This window comes from Ceratotherium simum, chromosome 2, assembly GCF_057802395.1.
Source record: "Ceratotherium simum simum isolate JZ-2026a chromosome 2, ASM5780239v1, whole genome shotgun sequence".
In the NCBI taxonomy this organism is placed as follows: domain Eukaryota; kingdom Metazoa; phylum Chordata; class Mammalia; order Perissodactyla; family Rhinocerotidae; genus Ceratotherium; species Ceratotherium simum.
In genome coordinates, this window is record NC_141901.1 from 95115076 (window position 1) to 95134633 (window position 19558).

The 19558-nt window shown below is 37.5% G+C and overlaps 1 protein-coding gene across 1 annotated transcript in view; it reads right to left on the minus strand.

Moving 5' to 3' along the window:
• PDE4B (phosphodiesterase 4B) overlaps positions 1–19558 on the minus strand; it is a 396712-nt gene that overhangs the window by 375761 nt on the left and 1393 nt on the right. The window lies entirely within an intron of this gene.

A 19558-nucleotide genomic window follows, 5' to 3' on the forward strand; every position in this document is an offset into this window, starting at 1 on the left:
TATCAAAACTTCCCATACATGTATTTTCAAAGTTTGTTTAATATTTTATTTTAACTGTTTTTCTTGAAAACAGCATGATGCTTCAGGAGCATATGATTCAATCTGAGATCCCCTGTCTTTTAGTGAGATCATTTAGTATATTCACATGTAGTGTTTGAGCATATGTATTTCACCTTGAATTTTCTTTATACTTACAAACCTTACAAAACTAAAGCAAAAGAGGAAATGTTTCACTTTATTTTATCCTCTTTGTACTTCTTTTTTTTTCTGATTTGACTACATTGATATTCCCCGCCCCCCAAAGCCCCAGTAGATAGTTGTATGTCATAGTTGCACATCCTTCTAGTTGCTGTATGTGGGACGCGGCCTCAGCATGGCCAGAGAAGCAGTGCATCAGTGCGCGCCTGGGATCCGAACCTGGGCCGCCAGCAGCGGAGCGCACGCACTTAACCGCTAAGCCACGGGGCCAGTCCACTACATTGATATTTACTTCTTTTCCCCCCACTTTAATCTGGAAAGACTACTGTACTTTTGTATTCCATTAATGGCTGCTTTGCCTTTTCCAGTGCTTATAATCAAACCAATTTCTCAACTGTTACGTGACCACAAGATATCAGCTATGTCCCCGACCATTATGCGCTCTTCCGTCACTTCCCCCAAATATGATTGGACTTTGATAATATTTTCCCCTCCCTGAACTATTCAGAAGAGAACTTTGGAGAGCTTTTATTGAAACCCAAGTCCTAGGCTGTGCTGAAATGGTTATTATGTTTATTTCCAGATTACTATGAGTTTTCCTTTCATCATGTCATTTTTATTTCATAATTCTTATTTATCACTTGTATTACATATTCCCCGATAGTCCATAATTGTCCACTCAGTTTTAACTTTACATATTGCAATGTTCATTTCTAATCATTGTTTCCACTTTTTATCTTCTACCATCTGGAGTTTTCTGTTTAAGTTGTTATTTGTAATAGTTCTTTATCAAGTATTTTCCTCAGATTGGGTATGTAGATGATAAATGCTCTAAATCATTCTATCTCTACAAATACCTTTTTTCCCCCAAGAGAGGTTGCATTAGTTTTATATTCCTGCCGTAATAAATTACCATAAATTTAGTGGCTTAAAAAAACATAAATTTATTATTTTAGATCCAATGGACTGAAATGTGTCCTCCGCAACCTCATATGTTGAAACTCTAACCCCAATGTATTTAGAGGTTGGACCTTTGGGAGGTAATTGGGTCATGAGTGCGGAGCCTTCATGAATGCGATTAGGGTCCTCATAAGAAGGACACACCAGAGAGATAGCTGGGTCTCTTTCCACCACATGAGGATACAAAAAGTTGGCAGTCTGCAACCCAGAAGAGGGTTCTCACCAGAACTCAACTATGCTAGCAACCTTATCTCAGAATTCCAGCCTCCAGAATTGTGAGAAGTAAATATCTGTTTTTTATAAGCCACCCAGTCTATGGTACTTTGTTATGGCAGCCCGACCTGACTAAGACATTACAGTTCTGTAGGTCAGAAGTCCAGTATAGGTCTCATGGGGTTAAAATCAAGATGTCAGCAGGGCTGTGTTCCTTTCTGGATGCTCTAAGGGAAAATCTGTTTTCTTGCCTTTTTCTGCTTCTAGAGGCCACCCATTCCTTGGCTCACGGCCCCTTCTTCAATCACCAAAACTAGAAGCCAAGTCCTCACACTGCCATTTCTCTGGTTCTCTGCAGCTGGGAAAGGTTGTCTATGTTTAAGGATGTATGTGATTGAACTGAATCCACCTGGATAACCCAAATAATCTCCGTCTCAAGGTCCTTAACATTAATCACATCCATTATTTGGCCAACACAGTTGTGGATGACGTGTTGGTTAAATATAGGATTCTTGGGTTGCAGTTCTTTTTTCTTAGTAGTCTGCAGATGAAACCCTTCTATTATCTACTTTCTCGTGTTGAAGATTAATTGTCGAATCTCATTTTACATACTTTTCTCTTGAAACTGAATTGTTTTTTCCTGCTCAAAGCTTAAAGACTTTTTTCTTATATATAACTGAAATTCAGATTCTTTACCAGGATGTGTCTAATTATGAGTGTTGTTGTGAATCTTGCCTGGAATTCCCTTCCAATTTTCAGACTCAGGTCTTTCTTTTTTTTAATTTTTTTTAAATTTTTTTTTTTTTTTTTTTTATTTTTTTTTTTATTTTTTGCCGCCAAAGCCACAGTAGATAGTTGTATGTCATAGCTGCACACCATTCCAGTTGCTGTATGTGGGACTCGGCCCCAGGATGGACAGAGAAGTGGTGCCTCAATGCACACCCGGGATCCGAACCCGGGCTGCCAGCATCGCAGTGCGCGCACTTAACCACCAAGCCACAGGGCCGGCCCTCAGGTCTTTCTTAAACTCTAGGAAATATTTGTCTGGTATTTATTTAATTATTCCTTGTATTCCATCTATTTTTTTTCTTCTTCTAGAACTCTTCTTATTTACATGTTAGAGTTGATTGCACTAGCTTCCCAGTGTTCTTTTTCTTTAAAGATCTCTATGTCTTTGTATTTTTTCTCAGATATTTGAGATACTTCTACCACTTGATCTTCCAGGACATTAGTTTGTATATGTGTATGTGAGTTGTGTGTTTGCTACATTGTGTGCTATTTTTAATCTCAAAGATTTTACTCTGCTTCAATTTATCTGCTGAATTTTTATTTTAAAAAGTTTATTTTGGTTCCAGAAAGTCTTTATTTGTGCTGTACTTGAATCTCCCTAAGCACCTTGTTTTTCGCCTTAAGTCATCTGCCTCCCCCAGCAACTCTGTTTCATGAAGAACCTCTTCTGTGTTTTCTCCTCACTTTTCATTTCTCCGGTAATTTAATACCCTTAGTTGCATTGTTATTTTCCCTAGTCTGCTCACAGGGGCTCAAGGTAACGGGGTTCATTAAGTGGTAGCAGTCTTGCAAGTTTCCATTCTTATAATTCAATGGAGCGAGGGTTGGCACCTTATTGGTATCACATTAAGGCATCAGGAGGAAACCTCTCTGATTTTCTTGTTCTGTCCTCTTCATGCTCCTCATTCTACCTCCCAGCCTAAGAGGTAGAATGGATCTAGCCCACCTGTTTCATTGCTTCTCAGTGTTTAGGAATCCAAAAATAGAATATGAGATATATTCCTGTAGATTTGAATTTGTGTGAGATCATGAGTTCCTAAGGGCTAAGATGTCCTAGGATGCAGGCATTCTGATCCTCATCCTAGGGCTCTTCACTGCTGATTTCCAAGCTTTCCTCTTCCCAGAGGAGAGAGATTCCCGTACTAACTTTCTTTGGCAAGACTGTGACAGAACTTGAGGTTTCATTCTTATCCTCCAGGATCTGTCTGCTGGCAGAAAAGGTAGAGTTGGGAGTGGATTACAACTGAGATGCATTCAAGCCACTGTCTTCCCAACATCCTTAAGAATTCTCTCACTCTTTTATCTGCAACATTATATTTTTAAAAGTTCTGAAGCACAAAAAAGCAAAGTGTCACATTTGTTAAATCTAGATGGCAGGTACATAAATAGATGGTGTCTGTTAAATTATTTTCTGTACTTTTAGTTTGTTTTAAATATTTCATAAATGAAATGAACTTTTAAAGTATTAATACTATATTTTTTCTGATGATTTACCAGATTTGTCTTTCTCCTCTGTAGCCCAGATTTATATACTTAACTGTGTATGCCCATCACAACTCGTTGGCACCTTCACACTTGACTTATCCAAAATGGGTCTTTTGGTTTATACACCCCAAATTCTTTTCCCAGGTGTTTCCAATTTCAGTAAATGGCACCACTATCAACCCAGCAGCTCCAGCAAAAAGCATGGGATTTGTTCTTGATGCCTTCCTTTCCCAGACTGCCACATGCATTCTATAGCAAGCCCTATCAATTTACTTTTAAAAAACAATTAAATCCTTTCATTTCTCTCCATATGCTCTGGCATCACCCCATTTCAAATCACCTTCCTTCAACAGTCTCTGCTTCCACTTCGCCCCTACAATTCATTACACCCATACCCATGTTATAAACCAGTGTTACTGCAATAAAAATAAATTAATTAATTAAAAAAATAAAATAATGCTCCAAAACACTATTTTTTAAAAGTCGGACCATGTCACATTTTTGTTAAAAAAAAAAAAATAGCTTTGTAGTAGCTTGCCATTGCTCTTAGAATAAAATGAAACTCCTGACTAGAGCCAATAAGTGACTAGTTGATCTAGCTGCTCCCGGCCTCTGCAATCCCAGGTCCTTCCTCTCTCTTGCTTTCTGTGCTGCAGCCACACTGGCCCCCTTTCTCCTATTCAAATATACGAAACTCTTGCCCACCTCCAGGCTTTTACATTTCTATTCCCTCTGCCTATAAAGCTTCTCCGCCTCCCAGTCACTCTATCACATCATCCTGTTTATTTCCTTTACCACATTATTTCAGTCTATAGTTTTCTGTTAATTGTTGTAATCAGCTTGCACTTCAATGAACAGACTCATGCTTTTATTAATTAATTACCAATTTACTTAAGATAGCATCAGTAAGCACAAAAGATAAGAAGAAGTCATAATGAAGGGATATTCAGCTCTCATCACAATGGCTGACACACCCACATGGAAGTACCTTGCACAAGTGGGTCTTTCTTGTCTGAGGAGCAACCAGCTGAACAGCTTGGACATTCTATAAACCTCCTCCTCACATGCAAAGTATAGCTAGTACTTACTTTGAATAATAATATATTAAACTCAATGGATTCAGCTGTATACAACATACTTATACAACTTATTTACACTTTTAGATGACTGCCTTTGTGGGATTCATGATCTGGCCATCCCCTTCAGATAGATCTCTACTACCATTGCATATGTCTTCCAGTATTACTTATGATACAGGTTTAGCTGCTGTTGCTCTTCAAAACAACCCTAGAATTGTACTTACTGCATATTAAAATTCAGTCTGGTGTGGTGGCTCTCCTTGAAGGTGTCACATGGCTCTGGGCCCTTCGGTTTTGATGTTCCCTCAGGCCTGTGGTGTTACTTTGGGCACACAGTGCAAGAAATCTCACCACTGCATACCCATTCCAGCCAGGAGAACAGGGGAGAGTGGAAGGAGAAGGATGCTCTTTGATTTCAAGGACACCATCTGGCCAGAATCTAGATTCTAGCTAGACTAGGAGGAAGCTGCAAGAAAGGCTGAAAAGAACAGTCTATTTTCTGGGTAGCCATGTACTCAGTTATAACTGGCGTTTTCTTACTGTTGGAGACAAGGAAAGAATGGAAATTAGAGCTTCTCTCCCACACACCCCCATTAGAATGTAAATTCATAAAAACAGAGAATTTCTCTGTCTTTTCTCACCATTATATCCCAGCTGCATTATATCCCAGGGCCTGGCTCATTCGTCCTCCTCTGACCATTGTCCTTGCCCACCTTACAAGGTTGCTGTGGAGTTAAATTCAAATAAAACAGGGGATGGAAAGGACATTATATACTATAATGTATTATAGTGAGGATATTATCTATATGTAAAGTATGACACCAATTATTATAAGCATATAGGCCAGATCCTATCCTAAGCACTTTCTATATAAAAGCTGCACTCCCCGTATTCTAATGTAATTTTGACCTGACTGATAACAGAATATATAAGCAATGAGGTGTGGGGGAGATGATGCATGATTTTAAATTTCCATTGTCCATTATCTCACATACCTGAGACGGGGAGCCCAGGGGCACTTTGTGAACTGCTGACTTGCAGAGTGAAATGCTTGATGCACAAGTCACAAATGCAGTTTCTGTAGCCAGAGGATTTCAGCGGGTGGTAAAGCCTGGTGAGAGCTGACAGATGTGTGTCATCAATTTCCCATCCTCACACCAGCTTTTGTTGACTCTTTGGCATTTGCGTACGGCATCTGTGGGTATTTTGATCTTTAAAACAGGGCTTTAGGATCTGCAGTTGAGAGGCTGCCCAAAGTATAAAATATTTTTATTGAAAACCTCATCAGACTGTAAACTTGTGACAGACTGTGGGAGCAATAAAGCACTTCCCGTGTTTCTGAGCCACCTAAGTGGACTGACCACTTTCCTTCCACGATAATGAGACGGGTTGAAAGGCTTCCAGACTTCTAGACACAACAGGGAGGTTGGCACCGCTATGCCCAACAGGGGTGAAAGTTGGGATAGTGAACATTAAGGACATCACAGCGAAGTTAAAAGATGCACAAACAGAATCATCACATTCACAACTGAAACATTCAGAGAGGCAAAGCACAGCCTCAAGCAGACGGAGGTGGAGACAAGCAAGCTGATATTTATAATCTTCTTTGAGGGAATAACAAGGGAGAAGCCAGAACTGTTTCTTATGAAAAAGTGCACCATTAAGAAAACCCTAGAACAAGAGTCTCTGCCTTCTTTATTTCTGTGCCTCTTCCTACCCAACTGAAAATGTGGCTGACAATAGTTCTATTGTATTGCTAAGATGTGAGCATTCTTACAGCAGTACAGTTACCTAACACCCGGGAGTTCAGTCCCCCACAGGCCAGTTGACGTGGCATAGAAAAAAGAATGCCCTCTGACAAAAACTCATGCTTGGTGATCTGGAACAACGTATGCTTTTGGCTGAAAGGAAAGTAGAGGCACCCCCTTATTCTTAGCAGATGACCTAAGCCCCTACTTCATTTAGAAAATCCAGGCCAGAGTCCTCAAAATGTGGTCCCCAGGTCAGTCCCATAAGTATCACCTGGAAACCGTTAGAACCACAGGTTCTCAGGCCCCATCCCAGACTCTCAACTCTAGGGTTGTGGTCCAGCCATCTGCTTCTCAGTAAGTCTTCCAGGTGATTCTGATGCACTCTAACATCTGACATCTTGGTCTCCACCTTTGGAAATGAGGTTCTCCTATTTCTCTCCTTGTCCTTTCCAATATATTCATTCTTTTCTGCCTTGGATTTACATCTCTCACAAGAAGAGATTTCTAATCTTGTCTAAAGTTCATCCTTCCCCCTACTATATTCTATATTAATTATTGCCCATCTCTCTCATCTTCAATCTCTCCCCATCTGCTGTTTCCTTCTGTTCAGCATGCATAAGCAAGTCTCCACATTATAACACTTTTCCTTAGTCTTGTCTACCCCAATCAGCTTCCATTCTCACTCTTTCTTTTCACTAACAAAAATCGTGAAAGAGTAATATTTTATTGCTATCCTTTCTTCCTCGGCTCTAATTTATGCTTTTTTAAAGTTTTATTTTGTCCTCCAGTATCACTCTTAATATGACATCCAGGATACAAAGGAACATATGTACCTACCCAACAGACATAAAACATTACCAATGCATTGCTGTGTATTCTTCCCACCCCTCTGCCTTCCCCGTTGAATCTTAAATCCAGACCATTCTGACTCTGTAACTCCACTAAGACCTTCACTTAGTGTTAGCAGCATCCACTAAATGGAATTACCCAAAGGCCTTTGCTCAGTCTTCACCTTACCAATATGTGTGACGTCTGTCTTTGATAACCAAACCTTCCCTATGGCCTAACTTCTGTTTCTTTTGATAATTCTCTATCTGAGTTCTGCTCCCATTTCTCTGATTGTTCATTTTCTGCTTTCTCCCTTCCCCCATAGCTGGCCCCATGTTATTATTATTCCTTAGAGCTTATCCTCAATTCAAGATAAAATCGATATTGATTAATCTCTGCATACTTGGTCTGGCAATCTCCCTCATTCCATTACTTCATTCCCACTAGTACATCTGTGATCTCCAAACTATGACACAGACACGTGTTTCTAACTGCTCCCAGACAACGTCTGCTTAGCACGTGTCTAAAGGTGGTTTAAACTCCCTCCGTTCAAAGCTAAACCCACCATCCTCCCTTTCATACCTTATCCCTCTCTTTTATGTGTCCTTGTTCACGTGATTACCGTTCATTCAGTTGAACAAGCTAGAAACCTCTGCACGTTCATGGCTTCCCCTCCTTGCTTTTAATCCACATTGGCTGAGTACCAGTTCCTATCTATTCCACCCCCATGTCCCTCACATTTTCCTCCTCCATTTCATTCCCACAGCTACTTGCATGCTCAGATCCCTCAGCATTTATCACCACCTCACTCTCGAAAGCCTCCTCTCTAGATTTCCAACCCCTAGACTTTCTCTTTCCAAACAGCCTTTACGTTTTGTCTTATTGCCTTACTAAAATACAGACCTATATTCACTTCATTAAAAAAAAAACTCAATGCCTTCAATTTATTAAAGGATAAAGCTAAAACTTCAAGACCCTTCATGTTCCGACCCCTGCCCACCATTTCACACTCAGCTTTCCCAACTTTTATTTAAGCCACATTTCTACTCATACCTTCTCACATACCCTATGTAGCCTATGAACACTTGCGTTCCTTGACTATGTCATTTTGTCTCAAGTAGTCATGGTCTTGTTCATGCTATTTCCTCTGCCTAAAACATTACTTCCATCTCTGTCCAGCAGACAGATACTTACTCAGCTTCAAAGTGAAGGATAAATATCCGTTTTCACTGTCACTTCTCCCCTCCAATGAAGAATTCCTCCTCACCTGTATTCTTATTCTAGGACTAAACATATTGCATTATATTAATTTGTTTACATCTGTTTTGCCCACTAAAGTCTGAGGGTGTTGAAGCTTCATTCATTTTTTTTTCCAACACTCTCCTCCAAGCCCTTGGAAACCATTGATCTTTTACTGTCCCTATAGTTTTGCTTTTTTCTAGAATGCCATATAATTGGAATCATACAGTATGTTTCTTTTTCATACTGGATTCTTTCACTTAGCAACATGCACTTAAGATTCATCCATGTCTTTTTGTGGCTTAATAGCTTATTTCTTTTTATCACTGAATAATATTCCATTGTATGGATGTACCACAATTTGTTTATCAATTCATCTATTAAAGGACATCTTGGTTGCTTCCAGTTTTTGGTGATCTTGAATAAAACTATTATAAACATTTTTGTGCAGGTTTCCATGTGGATATACATTTTAAAATCAGCTGAGTAAATACCTAGGAGCATTATTGCCAGATCGTATGCTAACACTATATTTAACTTTGTAAGAAACTGCCAAACTGTCCTCCAAAGTGGCTGTGCTATTTTGCACTCCCACCAGCAATGAATGAGAATTCTTGTTGCTCTACATGCTTGCCAGCAATTGGTATTGTCAGTTTTTTGGATTTTAGCCATTCTAATAAGTGTGTAGTGGTATCTCATTATTGTTTTAATTGGCAGTTCTCTAATGGCAAATGATGTTGAACATCTTTTCAAATGCTTGTTTCACATCTGTATATTTTCTTCAGTTGGTTGTCTCCAGATCACAGGCCCATTTTCTAATTGGATTCTTTCTTTTCTTATTGTTGCATTTTTTAAGTTTCTTGTATATTTTGGATACAAGTTCATTATCAGATACATGTTTTGCAAATATTTTCTCCCTGTCTGCAGCTTGCCTTTTCATTGTCTCTCACAGAGCAGAAGCTTTTAATTTTAATGAAGTCCAACTTCTCAGTTTTTCCTTTCACAGATCATGCTTTGGTGTTGTATCAAAAAACTCATGGCCAAACCCAAGATCACCTAGGTTTTCTCCTACGTTATCTTTTAGGAGTTGTATAGTTTTGCATTTTATATTTAGGTCTATGATCCATTTTGAGTGAATTTTTGTGAAAAGTGTAATGTTTCTATCTAGATTCTTTTTTTTTTGCATATGGATGACTAATTGTTCCAACACAATTTGTTGAAAAGACTATCATTTCTCAGCTGAAGTGCCTTTGCTCTTTTGTCACAGACCAGTTGACTATATTTTACGGGTCTATTTCTGGGATCTCTAGTCTGTTCCATTGATCTATGCATCTATTCTTTTGCCAATATAATGCTATTTTGATTACTGTGGCTTTATAATAAGTCTTGAAGTCATGTAGTGTGAGATTTCCAACTTTCTTCTTCTTCAGTATTGTGTTGGCTCTTCTAGATCTTTTGCCTTTCACATAAAGTTTAGGATCAGTTTGTCAATATCTACCAAATAGCTTGCTGGGATTTTGATTGGAATTGCATTGAATTTATAGATCAAGCTGGGAAGAATTGCATTCTAACAATTTTGAATCTTTTAATCCATGATCATAACATATTTATTTAGATCTTCTTTGATTTTTTATCAGAATTTCATAGTTTTCTGCATATATAGTCTGTATATGTTTTTAGATTTATACCTAAATATTTCTCTTTTTTGTTTTCATGCTATTATAAATGGTATTATTTATTTATTTATTTATTATTTATTTATTTATTTATTTATTTATTTATTTATTTATTTATTTCCAATTCCAATTGTTCATTTCCAGTGTATAGGGAAGTAATCAATTTTATATATTAACCTTGTAATCTGCAACCTTGCTACACTCAGCTATTAGTTCCAGGAGTTTTTTTGTCAATTCCTTGGGATTTTATGCTTAGACAATCATGTCATCTGCAAACAAAGACTGTTTTATTTCTTCCTTTCCAAACTGTATACCTTTTATTTCTTTTTCTTGTCTTATTGCACTAGCTAGGACTTCCAGTTGAATGAGATAGGTGAGATAGGATATCCTTACTTTGATCCTGATCTTAGACGGAAAGCATCTAGTTTCTGATTATTAAGTATGTTAGCTATAGGCTTTTGTAGAGATCTTCAAGTTGAGGAAGTTTCCCTACATTTCTAGTTTGCTGACAATTCTTATCATGAATGAGTATTGGATACTGCCAAATGCTTTTTCTGCATCAATTAATAAATTTATATGATTGTTCTTCTTCGGTATTGACTTTGAAATGTTGTATCAGCCTTGCATACCCGAAATAAATCTCACTTGACCATGGTGTGTAATTCTTTTTAAACACTGTTGAATTTTATTTGCTAATATTTTTTGAGGATTTTTGTATCTATGTTCATGGGAGATATTGGTGTGTAATTTTCCTTTCTTGTAATGTCTCTGTCTGGTTTGGGTATTAGGGTAATTCTGGCCTCATAGAATGAGTTAGGAGGCATTCCGTTCTACTTCAATTTTCTGGAATAGATTGTGGAGAATTGGTATCATTACTTTCTTAAATGTTTGGTAAAATTCATCAATAAAACCATCTAGGCCTGGAACTTTCTTTTTTTTTTTGTAGGTTATTAGTTTTCTATTCAATGTCTTTAATTCATGTTATCTATTTCCCCTTTGTGAGTTTTGGTACTTTTTATCTTTCCAGGAATTCATCCATTTTATCTAAATTTTCAAATATGTGGGTATAGAGCTGTTCACAGTATTCCTTTATTATTCTTTTAATCTTCCTGGGATCAATACAGATGATCTCTCGTTCATGTCTGAAAGTGGTAATTTGTGTCTTTTCTTCTTTTTCTTGGTTAGCCTGGCCAGAAGTTTATCAATTGATTGATCTTTTCAAAGAACCATCTTTTCATTCCACTGATTTTCTCTGTTGTTTTCCTGTTTTCAATTGCATGGATTTCTGCTCTAATTTTTATCATTGATTTTCTTCTGCTTGCTTTAGTCTTAAATTGTTTCTTTTTTTTTCTAGCTTCCTAAGATAGAAGCCTTAATGATTTTAGCTCTTTGTTCTGGTCAAATATATATATCTAATGCTATAAATTTCACTCTGAGCACTACTTTTGCTGTATCCCACAAATTATGATAAATTGTATTTTTATTTTCACTTAGTTTAAAATGTTTAATATTCTCTTGAGATTTCTCTTTGACCTATCTGTTATTCAGAATTGAGTTGTTTAATTTCCAAATATCTGAGGTTTTCTAGCTATCTTTCTGCTATTGATTTTTTGTTTAATTCCTTTGTGGTCTGAGAACATACTTTGTATGATTTTCATTCTTTTAAATTTGTTACGGTGTGTGTTATAGCCCAGAACAGATGTATCTTGGTGAACATTCAATGCAAGCTTGAGAATAATGTGTATTCTGCTGTTTCTGGATGGAGTATGCTAAAATATTTCAATTAAATCAAGTTGATGAATAGTGCTGTTCAGGTCAAATATATCTATAATGATTTTCTGCCTCTTTGGTTTATCCATTACTGAAAGGACAATATTGGAATCTACAGCTATAACAGTGGATTTATCTATTTCTCCTTGCAGATCTATTAGGTTTTGCCTTATGTATTTTGATGTTCTGTTGTTAGGTGCATACACATTAATGATTGCTATGTCTTCTTGGAGAATTGACCTCTTGATCTGTATGTAATGGCCCTCTTTATCCCTGATAATTCTCCCTGTTTTGAAGTCTGCTTTGTCAAAGTTAATATAGCTACTCTAGCTTTCTTTAGATTAGTATCAGCATAGTGTATCTTTCTCCATTGCTTTGCTTTTAACAAATCTAAATCTTTATATTTAAAGTGGGTTTCTTACAGACAACATGTATTTGGGTCTTGTTTTGTTTATCCACTATGATAAACTCTGTTTTAAAATTAGTGTATTTAGACCACTGGTATTAACATTTAAAGTAGTTACTGATATAGTTAAGTTAATGTCTATGATATTTTTAGCTATTTTCTATTAGTTGATTTCATTCTTTGTCCTTACCCTCCTTTTTCTGTCTTCTTTGGTCTTAATTGAGCATTTTGTATGATTCCATTTTTGTCCTCTCCTAACATATCAATTATACTTGATATGAAAAAATTCAGTGGTTTCTCTAGAGTTTTCAATATATATTTTTAATTAATTTAAAATTAATTAAATTACTGCCTTACTGTGTAGTACAGGTACTTTAAAACAGAATAGCCCTGATTGTTCCCTCCTGTCCGTTATGACATTTCTGTCATTCTTTTCACTTTTCCATGTCCTATAACCACCTAATACATTGTTACCATTATTACTTTAAACAGTTATGTTTTATATAGTTAAGAAAGATTAGTTAAGAAAACTGTTACTTTATCCTCATTTATTTCTTCTCTTACACTCTTCCTTTCTTTATATAGATCCAAGTTTATGCTCTATATCATTTTCCTTCTCACCAAAGAACTTCTATTATCACTTCTTTCAGGATACGAGTGTTGATGATGAATTCCCCTAGTCTTTATTTCTCCTTCACTTTTGAAGTATAATTTTGCTGGTTATTCTAGGTTAGCAGGGGGTTTTATTTCAACACTGTAAATAATTTATTCCACTCTCTTCTTGCTTTCATGATTTCTAACAAGAAGTTTGCTGTAATTCTTATCCTTGATCCTCTATATATATGGTTTTTATTCTTTGGCTTCTTTCAAGGTTATATTTGTTTTGGGTTTTCTGTAGTTTGAATACGATATGCCTAGGTGTAGATTTTTTGGTATTTATCTTTATGGTATTCTCTAACCTTCCTAAATCTGTGGTTTAATGTCTGTATCAATTTTGAAATATTCTTGGCCATTACTTCAATATTTTCCTCTGCTCCATTGTCTCTTTCTTCACTTCTGATATTCTAAACAGGCATATGTTATACCTTTGAAATTGTCTCATGGTCCTTGGGTGTTCTGTTGTTTGTTTGTTTTAGGTTTGGGTTTTTTTTTCTCCTTACATTTCAGTTTGGGAAGTTTCTACTGACCTAACTTCAATCTCAGTGACTCTTTCCTCAGTCTTATCCAATCTACTGATGAGCTCAGCAAAGGCATTCTTCATTTCTGTTACAGATTTTTTGATTTCCAGTATTTCCTTTTCCTTTTTCCTTTTGACCCCATCTCTCTGCTTTACATTACTCATCTCTTCTTGATTATTATTTACTTTTTTCATTAGATCCCTAGTATATCCATCAGTCATTTTAAATCTCCTTTCTGATAATTCCAACGTCTGTGTCATATATGGGTCTGATTCAGATGCTTGCTTTGTCCCTTCAGACTGTGTTTTGTCTTGCCTTTCAGCATGACTTGTAGCTTTCTTGTCAAAAGCCCAGCGTGATATATTAGGTAATAGGAACTGAGGCAAACAGGCCTTTAGTGTGAAGTTTAGTCTTAATCTGGCTAGGGTTTGGACTGTGTTTAACATTTGCTGTAGCTGTGAATGCTGGAGGTTTCAAATTCTTCCAGTATCTTTGTTTTAGTTTCCCCTGTTTTCTTTGGTATTCCCTAGGAACCCTTAGATAAAGTCTGTTTCTTGCAGCTTTGTAAGCTATAATCCACTTTTATTATCCTGAATCCCTGTTGGTGTGGTGGTAAGGTGTTTGGGAGAGGAAACATTCCATAACTTTATTATTAAATTGCAGCTTTTTAGTGGACCTATGTCACAAGTATTTCTTAGCTTCTCCCTCCCTCTCCCCCCTGGCTTAGGGAAGATAGGCAAGCTAGAAGGGGCTGGAGTTAGGGAAATGTCCTCCCCCCAGGTGGGATGTGGCTCCAGTAAAGTATTTTCCCCTGAAGAGTAGGACTTTATGGAGAACGCTCTGGGCATATTTCACAATGGTTACTTTTCCCCCTCCCTGTGCCAGGGCCAAAAGGGGATCTTTCCCACTCTTGACCGTGAGAAACTGGTGGGGTTACTGGAGGTAAAGTCCTTTAACAGTACAATCTGAGTTTCTCACTTTCATGCTAGTCCACACTTAGCCTCCAGCAATTCCTCATAACTACCATTTAAGTTTCCCCACCAGTTTATAACTCCAGTGGCTTCTGCTCCAAGGAAGCAGATCTCAGCTGTGACTCTCTGGATTCACCTATCTCTCTAGATTTTGGGGTGGTTGTTGGTTCTGTGACTTCAGTTCCCCGAGGGGTCCAAGAAAAATTGTTAATTCTCAATTTGCTCAGCCTCTTCTTGTTGTGAGGATGGGAATGATGACTTACAAGCTCTTTACATACCAGTCCTGAAACTAGAAGCTGCCTCATTCATTTCTGCATTCCAACCTCAGACAGAGTTCAGGACACAGTAGTTGCAAAGACCTGAAGGAGGCTGTTTTGTTTTGTTTTGTTTTGTTTTGTTTTGTTTTGTTTTGTTTTAAGAGTCAGGGCCGAAATTGCTGAAGCTTAAGAGCATGAAGCCTGAGCAAAGTTTATGGCCACAGGTTTCAGCACATATGTGAAGGGGCTGTGAGAATTCCAGTAAAGGCATAAAAACTACAGAGGCCATGAGGGTCCAGCACTCTGGCTCAGCAAAGACATAGGTCTTTGGCGGAGGCTGCTGCTGCTTCATTCTGAACTCTAACAGTGTTGCCTAAACAGGTATAAGCTGAGGCAAAAATTTGGCCAAAGGGAAAAGAGTGTTTGCATACCATTTGCTATCGTACAATATTTTTGCAATATTTGTAAAGGTCCTCATGTTCTACAAAGCACTAGTAAAGTTTTAATTTAAAACTGCTGGTACCAAGCCTAGGTGGGTAGCTCTAGACTGAGTTTCCTGAATTCATTCTCCATTAAGGGATAAGGAGAAAACTGTGTAGAGATAAACGTTGAATTCATGTGTATTGACCAAAGGCCATAAATTTAAAAAATACTAAAATAATTACTAGGTAAGTTTTCAGGTAATACGGTTAATTGTAGATGGACCTTCAGATTTTCCCTGTGCCTGAGAGATAATAACCCTCACCAAAAAAATTATGGAATTGAGACTTGAAAGATTAGCAGAGCAAAGATGAGGCATATTAAAGGACAGCCAGACAGTGCAGTAATAGAGTCCAGGCCTGATGGGAAAATATCTCATGGGTAGAATCATCCGGTCTAGAAAGATGCAAGTGGATAAGATTTGTTTGTATAGTGGATGCTTTCATCAAATCCAGAACATAACAAATAACAAAGAGATAAATAACAAAGAGAAAAGAAAAGAAGTCATCAATGTAGGTCTTCATGCATTAAAGAAGAGAAGATACTAAAACAAGAATCAGATTAAACTATTACAAACTTGGATGGTCTTTTTTGAAAGGGAGTTTTGGAGGAGGTGATTGAGAGGATGAGATCATCAGTTGATCTGTGAGCTGGACCCCAGCAACTGGAGGCTCCTCACCCCCACCCTGTTCTGCCCACTGTTCCCACAGTGGGAGCCACTTTCAAGAACATAGCCTTGAGAGTGCAATGTGTTGTTGTTGTTAAAAACAAAGATATTGGTAAATATATAAATCTAAATCAAAGACTGAATGCAAAATATAATGCTAGTGTATTGTGGGGTAAAAAAATATATAGATAACTATACTAGATAAAAGCAAACTGTAAACAAGGAAGAGCTAGGCTTTAAAGTGTTCTAAGATCTTTGCGGAGAAAGTTAAAAGTATAGAGTAACTGTAGACTTTCAAGGCTGAGTATTGGCTTATTTTCTAAATTTGACTGTGGTGTCCTTGCTTTGATAAATTTGGTAGACCAATAAACTCCTTAAACTATTTTGAAAAATGAAGACCACCAGAGACTTGGTATTGGACTAACACAACTTACATGGGACTGAAGAAAACTAAGCCTTTACAGTGGAAGATGGTTTAGGCTGCAGCTGGTTAGGAAATCTTCACCTACAACAGGCCTCAAGAACCCTCTAATAAAAGGGAAAATTAAGAGGACAAAGTGAATAGATTTGAGGCTTTAATTTCCTTGACCTTTAATTTAGAAGGGCAAGAAACTTTGATTTCAGATTTATTATCTTTACATACTCAAGCAGTGGTTGGTATTGGAGGAACAGTTTCACAAAGATAGTAGTAAGACTGTCCTGATATACTCCTGATACCTCCCCATCTAAAGAACAACCACAATCCTGGTATGACCCCAGACTTAAGATGAAAAGAGAAAAAACAGTTAAGGAAGAATATGTTTTTCCCACTCTTTGATGTGTCTTCCAAGTGTAGGAATGCCACCATTCCCATCCTCCTTCTGCCTCCTTATTCAGTCTTCCCCAGGAAGAAGGAGTAATTTAATCTGTATTAGTGTTTCCAGGAGAAACTGCACAACTCAGTTCTTCCTCCCTACTTTCTCACATGAGCAGGATTTCTACAGCTCCACCATGCTACAAGTTTTATAGTTGTAGATTCTCCCTCTGTGGGGGAGGCCTGCTCAGGTCCAGCACTTCCTGTTACTGAGAGGTAAGTCTGGATAATCATGGTGTTCAGCGTTAGAACCCCACTTGCCCACAGATATAGATTACATATTCCAATATCCACTTTATCAGTAATAAAGATAACATCTTATTTTCGTATCTGACTTCTTTCATCATATTTTCAAATTGGTTCCAATAACTCAGGTGGTGAATTTCCTCCAGAACTCCCAATAATAGAAAGTGCATAATTCTGGCTACTTAGTCTATATATAGCAAAAAAATAACAATAGTAACAACAACAACATCAAAATAACCACTAAGTGCTAGCTATCATGCTACATGCATCATAAACATTTGCTTTAATCATACCACAACTCTGAAAAGTAGGTATTATTATCTCCATTGTCTGTTCATTTGGGTTTTTGTGGGATGAAGAAACTCATCCAAAAGGTAACAAGATGGAAGTCCACCCAACTGACTCAGGTCCTTTCTTACTCTTTCTTTCTCCATGGTAATACATCCAGGCCTTTTGCCTGCAGTGATGGCCAACTCCCTTCATCAATGTGCTCTCCCCAAACAAGGACTAAATTTATATCAATGTTTTCCTATTTAACCTAGTATACACTGGGCAATGCCTTTCATTTGTACTCACTTGAATTCCTTCACTGGCTTTAAAGACTTGATCCATAGACAGTCCCCTATTTATGACATATTTAGAACACCACCTAGGAACTTAAAGTCAGTTTCACCCAGTTGTAACTGTCAAAGCAATTATCTGAGCAGGAGTCATGTCCTCCCTAGAGACTTTTTCTAGTCTAGAACAGGGCTCATCAAACCAACTGGCAGGTCAAATCTAGCCTGCTTCCTGTCTTTGTGAATAAAGTGTTACTGGAACACAGCTACATTTACTCATGTATGCATTGTCTATGGCTTCTTTCACACTACAACGGCAGGGTTAAATAGTCGCAACAGAGGCTGTAAAGCCCACAAAGCCAAAAATATTTACTATCTGGCCCTTTACAGAAAAAGTTTACTGACCCCTGGTCTAGACAGGGAGATGGATTCTATATTCTCAGTGCTCTACGTGGTAAGTATAATTCTTTCTCAGACATGTTCGCAGGCTGCATCCCTTACATCCACGAACTTTCATCAGGTTGATGGCAATGATGATAGCTGGAACCCTACTTCCTCACTTCTAATCAAACGATCTTTCAATTAGATTCCTCTGCCAATAATTCCACCAGTCTTCAACCATTAATATTCCAATGGAAGAATTTTTAAGGGATGTATAGAAATGCTTTTAGTTGCTTATATTTAAAAATAAATTTAGAGTCAATGACCAAATATTCTCATTCATTAAAAGGTATCCAGGTAATTGAAATAAAACAGACATGTTATGAATGAATTACTAATATGCGATACTACTGATTGCACAGCATAAAGTCTCTGGATAATGGCTAAATCCTCCATTTCACTCCAAACTACTGACACCCAGCATGAGGCTACTGATACTTGAGACATAGTTTCTAATTTTCAAATGCTTTATTGGATAATGATCAAGAGGAGAGAAGCTAACATTTGTTGATTGCATAATATAAGCTTTTTACTAAGCTAGGTACCTTAAGAGATTACCATCTTTAATCCTCACAATAGCCTATGAGGTGAGTTTGGACAGAGGAATACACTCAATCTAGAGAAGTAGACAACATGCCCCAAATGTCAGAGTCTGGATTTGATACTTTTACAGAAGGAACAATTCCACAACTGCCAAAGTGTCCTTGAGTTAAAAAGTCAAAATCTGCAAGGTACACTTTATCCAGAGTGTTCTTATAGCAGATACAGCACCAACACTTGCCAAAACCAGACTCCCGCTGTGTCAGCCATCACCTCTTTAGTTGCTGGATGGTGAGGTATTTACTTCTGGGGAAGAGCCTGAGATGGTAGTGGGGCAATCAGAGCTCAGTAAAGCATACACTTACCAACTGATATGGAAGCATTTAAATACTGTAACAACTGGTGCAACTGTACCAGTGCCAACTTGCTAAAAAATAAATCTGTGGAAATCTTTAAGACTCCAAACCTTATGCAAAAGCATAATCAAGACTGATCACATAGCTATGTGATTGAGTAAGCGATGTGGGAGCAACATGCCTAATTTAGTTCTCAATGATTGGTTGTGATTGTTCTAATGCTAATTTGGCTGAACAGAAGATGTAAGTCAGTGCTTCTCAAATTTGTAATCCATTCTCCCTACAATGTGTTAACACGCTTCTCTATCATTTACAGACTGTTTGAGGAACAACTTCATGCTAATAACTGTGATAGCTGGAGTCTCAGTGATCTAATTCTTAGGGTATTTGATAACCACCAACTAAAAGATGCCTGCATCATTCAATGAGCATATACTGGGCTACTTATCAGCACTGCAGAGCTCAGCACGTGGTGGGTATCCAGCAAACCATAAAAATCACAGATTTCAATGACTTCCTGGAATAATATTGTACAATAATTTAATATATTTAGTCTTTCTCCTTAATAAGTGATTTAAACAAAAAGTGATCTTAAAAGCACCAAATTATTACAATTTA